Source organism: Pseudophryne corroboree, chromosome 1 (genome assembly GCF_028390025.1).
Source record: "Pseudophryne corroboree isolate aPseCor3 chromosome 1, aPseCor3.hap2, whole genome shotgun sequence".
NCBI classification, from domain to species: domain Eukaryota; kingdom Metazoa; phylum Chordata; class Amphibia; order Anura; family Myobatrachidae; genus Pseudophryne; species Pseudophryne corroboree.
In genome coordinates this window covers 265,610,749-265,619,706 of record NC_086444.1, presented here as the reverse complement: position 1 = coordinate 265,619,706, position 8,958 = coordinate 265,610,749, and the positions used below count along the sequence as shown (strand labels likewise).

General features: G+C 44.9%; 2 pseudogenes; one reads left to right on the top strand and one right to left on the bottom strand.

Moving 5' to 3' along the window:
• Positions 1 to 7,303: 7,303 nt before the first annotated feature.
• LOC134933767 (5S ribosomal RNA) lies at positions 7,304 to 7,422 on the bottom strand (annotated as a pseudogene).
• Positions 7,423 to 8,639: 1,217 nt separating this feature from the next.
• On the top strand, positions 8,640 to 8,758 carry LOC134934046 (5S ribosomal RNA; annotated as a pseudogene).
• The last annotated feature ends 200 nt before the right edge of the window (positions 8,759 to 8,958 follow it).

The window sequence follows — 8,958 nt, the reverse complement described above, 5'->3', positions numbered from 1 at the left end:
TGTTTTTCTTTTCTTCCGATGTCGATGTCATTCGTTTTTTTTTTCCTAATTTTACGGCAGTGATTAGCAAAACACTGCCGTTTTTTTTTACAATCAATCTCGGCCGGATCTGTGTGATCCGTGCTGGGGTTCTTTTTATTTTTTATTTTTAATTAAACAATGTAAAATCCCCCCAAAAAATGCGTGGGGTCCCCCCTCCTAAGCATAACCAGCCTCGGGCTCTTTGAGCCGATCCTGGTTGCAGAAATATGGGAAAAAAATGACAGGGGTTCCCCCATATTTAAGCAACCAGCATCGGGCTCTGCGCCTGGTCCTGGTCCCAAAAATACGGGGGGAAAAAAGAGTAGGGGTCCCCCGTATTTTTAAAACCAGCACCGGGCTCCACTAGCTGGACAGATAATGCCACAGCCGGGGGTCACTTTTATATAGTGCCCTGCGGCCGTGGCATCAAAAATCCAACTAGTCACCCCTGGCCGGGGTACCATGGGGGAGTGGGGACCCCTTCAATCAAGGGGTCCCCCCCCCCCAGCCACCCAAGGGCCAGGGGTGAAGCCCGAGGCTGTCCCCCCCCATCCAATGGGCTGCGGATGGGAGGGCTGATAGCCTTTGTTGTAAAATAAAAGATATTGTTTTTAGTAGCAGTACTACAAGTCCCAGCAAGCCTCCCCCGCATGCTGGTACTTGGAGAACCACAAGTACCAGCATGCGGCGGAAAAACGGGCCCGCTGGTACCTGTAGTACTACCACTAAAAAAATACCCAAAAAAACACAAGACACACACACCGTGAAAGTATAATTTTATTACATACATACACACATACATACATACTTACCTTATGTTCTCACGCAGGTCGGTCCTCTTCTCCAGTAGAATCCAAGGGGTACCTGTTGAAGAAATTCTACTCACGAGATCCAGGGGTCCAGGCTCCTCGGCAAATCCAGGGATAATCCACGTACTTGAATAAAACAAAAAAACGGTTGCCCGACCACGAACTGAAAGGTGACCCATGTTTGCACATGGGTCACCTTCCCACGAATGCCAGAAACCCACTTTGCCTTCTGGCTAAGTGGGTTTCTTCAGCCAATCAGGGAGTGCCACGTTGTAGCACTCTCCTGATCAGCTGTGTGCTCCTGTACTGAGTGACAGGCAGCACGCGGCAGTGTTACAATGTAGCGCCTATGCGCTACATTGTAACCAATGATGGGAACTTTCTGCTCAGCGGTGACGTCACTTTAGGTCAACCGCAGGGCAGAAAGTTCCCATCATTGGTTACAATGTAGCGCATAGGCGCTACATTGTAACACTGCCGTGTGCTGCCTGTCAGTGAGGACAAGAGCACACAGCCGATCAGGAGGGTGCTACAACGTGGCACTCCCTGATTGGCTGAAGAAACCCACTTAGCCAGAAGGCAAAGTGGGTTTCTGGCATTCGTGGGAAGGTGACCCATGTGCAAACATGGGTCACCTTTCAGTTCGTGGTCGGGCAACCGTTTTTTTGTTTTATTCAAGTACGTGGATTATCCCTGGATTTGCCGAGGAGCCTGGACCCCTGGATCTCGTGAGTAGAATTTCTTCAACAGGTACCCCTTGGATTCTACTGGAGAAGAGGACCGACCTGCGTGAGAACATAAGGTAAGTATGTATGTATGTGTGTATGTATGTAATAAAATTATACTTTCACGGTGTGTGTGTCTTGTGTTTTTTTGGGTATTTTTTTAGTGGTAGTACTACAGGTACCAGCGGGCCCGTTTTTCCGCCGCATGCTGGTACTTGTGGTTCTCCAAGTACCAGCATGCGGGGGAGGCTTGCTGGGACTTGTAGTACTGCTACTAAAAACAATATCTTTTATTTTACAACAAAGGCTATCAGCCCTCCCATCCGCAGCCCATTGGATGGGGGGGGACAGCCTCGGGCTTCACCCCTGGCCCTTGGGTGGCTGGGGGGGGGGGACCCCTTGATTGAAGGGGTTCCCACTCCCCCAGGGTACCCCGGCCAGGGGTGACTAGTTGGATTTTTGATGCCACGGCCGCAGGGCGCTGTATAAAAGTGACCCCCGGCTGTGGCATTATCTGTCCAGCTAGTGGAGCCCGGTGCTGGTTTTAAAAATACGGGGGACCCCTACTCTTTTTTTCCCCCGTATTTTTGGGACCAGGACCAGGCGCAGAGCCCGATGCTGGTTGCTTAAATATGGGGGAACCCCTGTCATTTTTTTCACCATATTTCTGCAACCAGGATCGGCTCAAAGAGCCCGAGGCTGGTTATGCTTAGGAGGGGGGACCCCACGCAATTTTTTTTGAAAAAATAAGCACTTTCCCACCCCTTCCCACTGATATACATGCACGGATCTCATGGATCCGTGCATGCCTATCCAATCACGAATAAAAAAAAAAGGTCTGTTTTTTTTTAGCACTTTTTTACGAGTTGTAATTTTTCACGGCAGTGTTTGTTCTTTTTTGGCTTTGCACTTCTTAGTAAATGACCGAGATTCATACTTAAACAGCCGCGTTTTGACCGATGGTGTATTCATTCGTAATTTTTTACCTGAACTTGCAAAAAATTACGAATGCCCTCATCACTGCCGTGATTAGTGTTTAGTAAATTACCGAGATTAACCGAGATGACACTTTGAAGAAAAAACGGCATCTCGGTCAAAATCGGGAGCTTAGTAAATATACCCCTAAGTGTAAGTTTTTTCGCAAAAAATGCGGATTTTTAACTCTCATAGCAAAATTAGCAAATTTGACAAGTCCACTTTTTTTTTGTAACATTAAATTAGTGATGCAGATTTTCCTTTTGGGCGTGCTTTCGCAATTTTGCGATTGGTCGTAGTTTTTGCAAATTTGTACTTTTTACGATCCTTACTGAATTAGCCCCCTAATCAGGAGTTATCAGCAACAGGAAACAGAGACTGCAGCTTATGGCCCTCATTCCGAGTTGTTCGCTCGCAAGGCGAATGTAGCAGAGTTACACACGCTAAGCCGCCGCCTACTGGGAGTGAATCTTAGCTTCTTAAAATTGCGACCGACGTACGCGCAATATTGCGATTACAAACGAGTTAGCAGTTTCAGAGTAGCTCCAGACTTACTCTGCCTGTGCGATCATTTCAGTGCTTGTCGTTCCTGGTTGACGTCACAAACACACCCAGCGTTCGCCCAGGCACTCCCACCGTTTCCCCGGCCACTCCTGCGTTTTTTCCGGAAACGGTAGCGTTTTCAGCCACACGCCCCTGAAACGCCGTGTATCCGCCCAGTAACACCCATTTCCTGTCAATCACATTACGATCGCCGGAGCGAAGAAAAAGCCGTGAGTAAAAATACTTTCTTCATAGTAAAGTTACTTGGCGCAGTCGCAGTGCGAACATTGCGCATGCGTACTAAGCGGATTTTCACTGCGATGCGATGAAAAATACCGAGCGAACAACTCGGAATGAGGGCCAAAGTACTGAACTGCCGGAGTGATGGCAGAGGTAAGACATAAATCATGAGAAATTTAGTTAGGGTAGTGACTATAAGAATGTATATCCCCAAAACACAGCCCTGTGCTTGGAAGAACAGAACTGTCAATTCTCGCTTTGTGACTCACATACACAGAGCTCCTGCACTTAACATAAAGAAAACTGAAGGCTCTCTGGTATGCCCAATCAGGTCAGTCCATTGTAATGCCAGATCTATAAGAAACAAGACTGCAACAATTGCTGACCTTATTGAATCTGCAGATCTAGCCTGTATTACAGAGACCTGGCTAGTAGAAAATGTAGCATCAATATTAGAGGCTGCGGTCCCAACAAACTACTCTGTCATCCACAACCCAAGACTGGACCGCAGGGGTGGCAGGGTGGCTATCGGCTTCAAAAAGAACTTAAACTTAGGGTCCACCCTATTGAAATTACTCGCTCACTCGAGTGCATTGCTGCCTGGAGTTCGACAGGATTAGGTTAAAGAGTACTTCTCATTTGCCGGCCCCCTGGAGATGGAAAGATATTTCTACAAGAAATTGCCGACACTGTTGCTGGCCCGGTTCTGGAACATTAAAGATGGCTCATCCTCTGGGATTTCAATGCATGGATGGATGATGAGCTCTCACACCTTGGCCCAGACCTCCTGTGCACAATGAATGGTCTGTGCTTCACACAGGTCATTCCTTCTGCCACACATAAAATTGGTCACACTCTTGATCTTGTCTTTCAGATTGGCTTAGAAGTTACTGACCTAAAAATAAACCTAATCATGCAGTCAGATCACCACTCCCTTTGGTTCTCAGTTGCAACCCCTCAAATTAGATCTTTGCCTGTGGACTTGACCAGGTATCGTCCAAGGAGGGGTATGACTCCCCAGGCTCTTGCAGCAAATCTGGATCTCTCTGCTATACTTGGTGCCTGTGAAGATCCCTGCTCCCTAGTCTGTTATTATAATAGGGATGTTACGGCTGCAATTGATATCATTGCCCCTGTGCATATAAGACCTCGTAAACCACAACATCGAGCTTCCTGGTGTTAGTGAGCTCAAGAAAAGGGGGCGTAGACTGGAAAGACGATGGAGGAAGACTAACCTAGTGGATGACAAAATAAAATTAATAAAGCATAATAAAGAATATCAATCGACAATCACCCATAAGAAATCACTGTTCCTGTCAAATGAGATCATGGCAGCAAACAATAGGCCAGCTCAACTTTTCCGCACAGTGGAGATGCTTTGCAAGCCAGCATGCCTGCAGACTGATGAAACCCTCTCCCAGGCAAGATGCAACAAGTTTGCAAACTTCTTTGCAGATAAAATATCCACCGTCCGGCTGGAATCTCCACAGTTCCATCAAAGGAGTGCACAAGTGAGTGGACAAGGACCCCATCCCCAGTGACCAAGGGAAGACAACCAGTGGCAGAATAGAAGAGATTTAATTTTAACACAATAAGGAGGTATCATGGGGCACTTCCACCAAATGTGGATGAAGTCTACCGGTAAAGCCACAACCATGCCAACACAAGGGTGAGGATTTTTAGAGCCTAGAGGGTACCAGATAAGTTTTATACAAGTTTTCTTTAAAGAGAGAGAATATAGATGACTGAGCAATATTTAGTCTTACAGTCTGCCAAGCTCTGTCCCTGGTGGAGGGCCCAAGTCCATCTCCCAGCGACTTTTATGTGACACTACAGGGTCAGGACCCAAGGAGCGGAGCATGGAATTTAAAATAATGCCCCTACGAAGGGGAAAATAACAAATACTCTCAAAAGGTGTCAGGCACCTAAAGAAAGATGTTTAGGCAGGGAATTTAGGAAAGATCGCAACTGAAAATATTCAAAAAAGGTCTGAGATGGGAAATTTGGAATTACTGGGATATGGCATCTAATGTATACCAGGAGGAACCCTCAATAAGGTCCATAACAAATCTAGAACAAGTAGGGATCTGGGAACACGAGTGTGAGTGTGCCGTAGAGAAACCTAGGAAGACAGCAGGCTTATCCCATAAAGGAGTGAGTGGAGAAGGGTACGTGGTGAGACCAAAATGGTGGGAGCAGAAAAGTCAGATAGAGCGGGTAAAAGAGGTAGATGTGTTAGCAACCTGGTAGTCCTGGCCCGAACCGGTAGGTCGCAGGAGAAAAACTAGGAAGGAGAGGTTAGCTTCAGCCAACTCTATTTGCACCCAAGATAAATTAACAGGGAGAGCAAACCAAGTGAGGGATCAGCTCAGGTGAGTAGCAAAGTAATACTTCTTTAGGTCAGGGAGACCTCTGCTACCATTAAGTGGGCTTCTAGTTAAAATGGAAGTTTTTAATTTAGGAGGCTTATCCAACCAGATAAAGTTGCATATTTATTTCTGTACATCGCATAATGCATCAGCTGGAATGCAAACAGGGATGGTTTGGATAAGATATAAACTTCTAGGCAGTATATTCATCTTAACAGCCACCAATCTTCCAAACCACAAGATAATTTGTTTTCGCCAGGCCCGAAGGGCAGACGTTATGGAGGCAAATATACTGGGAAGTTCTCCTTGTACAGCGTCTTGTGATAAATATGCTTAAATATTTAAGTTTTTTGATCACCAGGTAAAATTGAAATTACAGGCCAATAACGATTTAGCAGCAGAGGACAGGAGTAATGGCAGAGCCTCCAACTTTTAGTAATTGATTTTATAACCAGATAGGGTTGGAAATATAGGTAAGTGGGGCTGAGAGGGTAAGAAGGGCATCGTCCACTAATAAAGACAACTTACAGTCCACCTCCCCTAAGGGGATCCCCTTAATATCCGGGTCTAAGTGGATCAATTGTGCTAAGGGCTCAATAGTGAGAGCACAAATTAAAGGTGGCAGGCGGCATCCCTGTCTAATACCATTGCTTATCGTAAAACAGTAGAAAACTCTACCATTCACTCGCACCATGGCCGCAGGGTTAGAGTACAGTGCACAAATAACCGTAAGAAGGCTTCCTACCAGGCCAAAACTATGCAGAGTAGCAAACATAAAAGTCCAGAAGATTCTATTAAATGCTGTCTTGGCATCTAAGGATAGAAAAATAGAAGGTGTCTTATGCTAGTTGATGGTGTGAACCAAATTAATCCCACACCTTGTTTTGTCTCTCACCTTGACAAAAGCAAGGGGTGATTGGGCACTGGTCACAAAATGATAGTAAATACGAGAAAAACCAAAAGCGGACTATTGGTAACCCATATATAATTGGAGCGAGAAAATAACTATGATTTTCTCCTTTTTATGTGTTGTCCTCAGTGGTGGTGCGCCCAGAGCCAGGAAGTACATAGACTAACAAGGGAGAGAAAGAAGGCTCTTGTGTGGGCGCACTCTTAGTAAGGAAAGGAAAGTTCCTATGCTATAGATAGAATATTAGAAAATGTTAAAACGTAACTTTTATTAGTAAGGATATAATCACATTAACCCACTTAAATGATCCAACAGAATTGAAAAAATATATATAAAATATATATAATGAAATATTAAAATGTTCTGGTCTCTTCGATTGAAGAGTGATTGGAAAGGTTTGTAGACACGAAATTGTCATACCACCATTTCCCCTGACCAGTACAGATAACTGTGTTAATAGGACCGAGGAGTGGTCAGAGCACAAATGTATATATCTCCAACTATGATCACTTGTGTCAAGTGGATATATTACTGTTACAAGGTCGCCAGACTCTAGCACCTGAATCATATAATAAATACCATGATTGTGAAATAATAACCGCATTTAACCTGCACCGAGCATTCACTGACTGACATGGGCAGATATATGAAAGAGATAGTGGTGATACTGCTGTTGGCGGGTTCTTCTCACACTGAAAGGAAGCAATTCCTACTCTACAATACCGGGTATTCGCAGGTTGTCGCCTTTCCTGGTACTAAACCGGCCCAACGCTGTTTAGCTTCCAAGATCGGACGAGATCGGGCGCTGGCAGCGTGGTATGATAGTAGAGGGTAGTGCGATCAGCCCGCCAATGAGAGTGCACCTATATATGAATAATTCAAGAGAAAGGGATAGAAAGAATAATGAAATAAAGGGATAGATAAGAGTAGGTGGATCTGCTTTCCACGTTAGGCACGGTCCAACAGCACCCACTTGTGTGGTTCTGTGCTCCGTGAATCGAGGATGAGAGTCCACGAGACAGATAAGGGATAGAATTAATTCTTGGTTGACATCTCCCCAGAATGGAGATTGTGATACACGTTTGGAAGTGTGTTTATATGGTACAAAAAATTGCTGTTGATGAAATCAGTTATATGAGATGATCCCCAACAATGAGAATTTGCAATGTGGCTAGGATCCTCTTAAGGGATATTAATTATCCCAAAATGCAATATTATTGTAGGAAGGATTAGACCTTGATAATACTGAGCACAGGCATGTGTATATTGTGCACAAAGGGGTCTGAATGACAATGCTCAAGCAATATTTAAGCAAATCAGTAGATTAATTAATCATATGTTTAAACCAAGACAATAAATCATAAACTACTAATGCAGAGTAAGAAAAGAGAAGAAACGACTTCTCAGTAATTTAAGGTACAGATAACAGAAGGTATTGAACAAATACCTCACAGCAAGATATTAAATAATAGCATGAAGAAAAAGAAGTATTGACAAATGTTGGGGATTGAAGTTGTAGCCCTTGACAGAGAGCAGGGCAGAAACTCTAGTCGATAATGAATATATATCTATAAATGCGATGCCTGGAAGAAGGTTGCTGCCTGTGTGTCCACAGAGCGGCACTGGCTTACGATACTTCAGTCGGTGGGCAGAGATGTAGATCAGTGCATTTGGTCAGGAGCAGGTAGCTGGCGCCGAACAGTCACTCCATATGCGGACCCCCGTGTGGAAGATGCGTTTCACCCGCTAGGGCTTGTTCACTTCCGGGTTCTGTACCATATAAACACACTTCCAAACGTGTATCACAATCCCCATTCTGGGGAGATGTCAACCAAGAATTAATTCTATCCCTTATCTGTCTCGTGGACTCTCATCCTCGATTCACGGAGCACAGAACCACACAAGTGGGTGCTGTTGGACCGTGCCTAACGTGGAAAGCAGATCCACCTACTCTTATCTATCCCTTTATTTCATTATTCTTTCTATCCCTTTCTCTTGAATTATTCATATATAGGTGCACTCTCATTGGCGGGCTGATCGCACTACCCTCTACTATCATACCACGCTGCCAGCGCCCGATCTCGTCCGATCTTGGAAGCTAAACAGCGTTGGGCCGGTTTAGTACCAGGAAAGGCGACTACCTGCGAATACCCGATATTGTAGAGTAGGAATTGCTTCCTTTCAGTGTGAGAAGAACACGCCAACAGCAGTATCACCACTATCTCTTTCATATATCTGCCCATGTCAGTCAGTGAATGCTCGGTGCAGGTTAAATGCGGTTATTATTTCACAATCATGGTATTTATTATATGATTCAGGTGCTAGAGTCTAGCGACCTTGTAACAGTAATATATCCACTTGACACA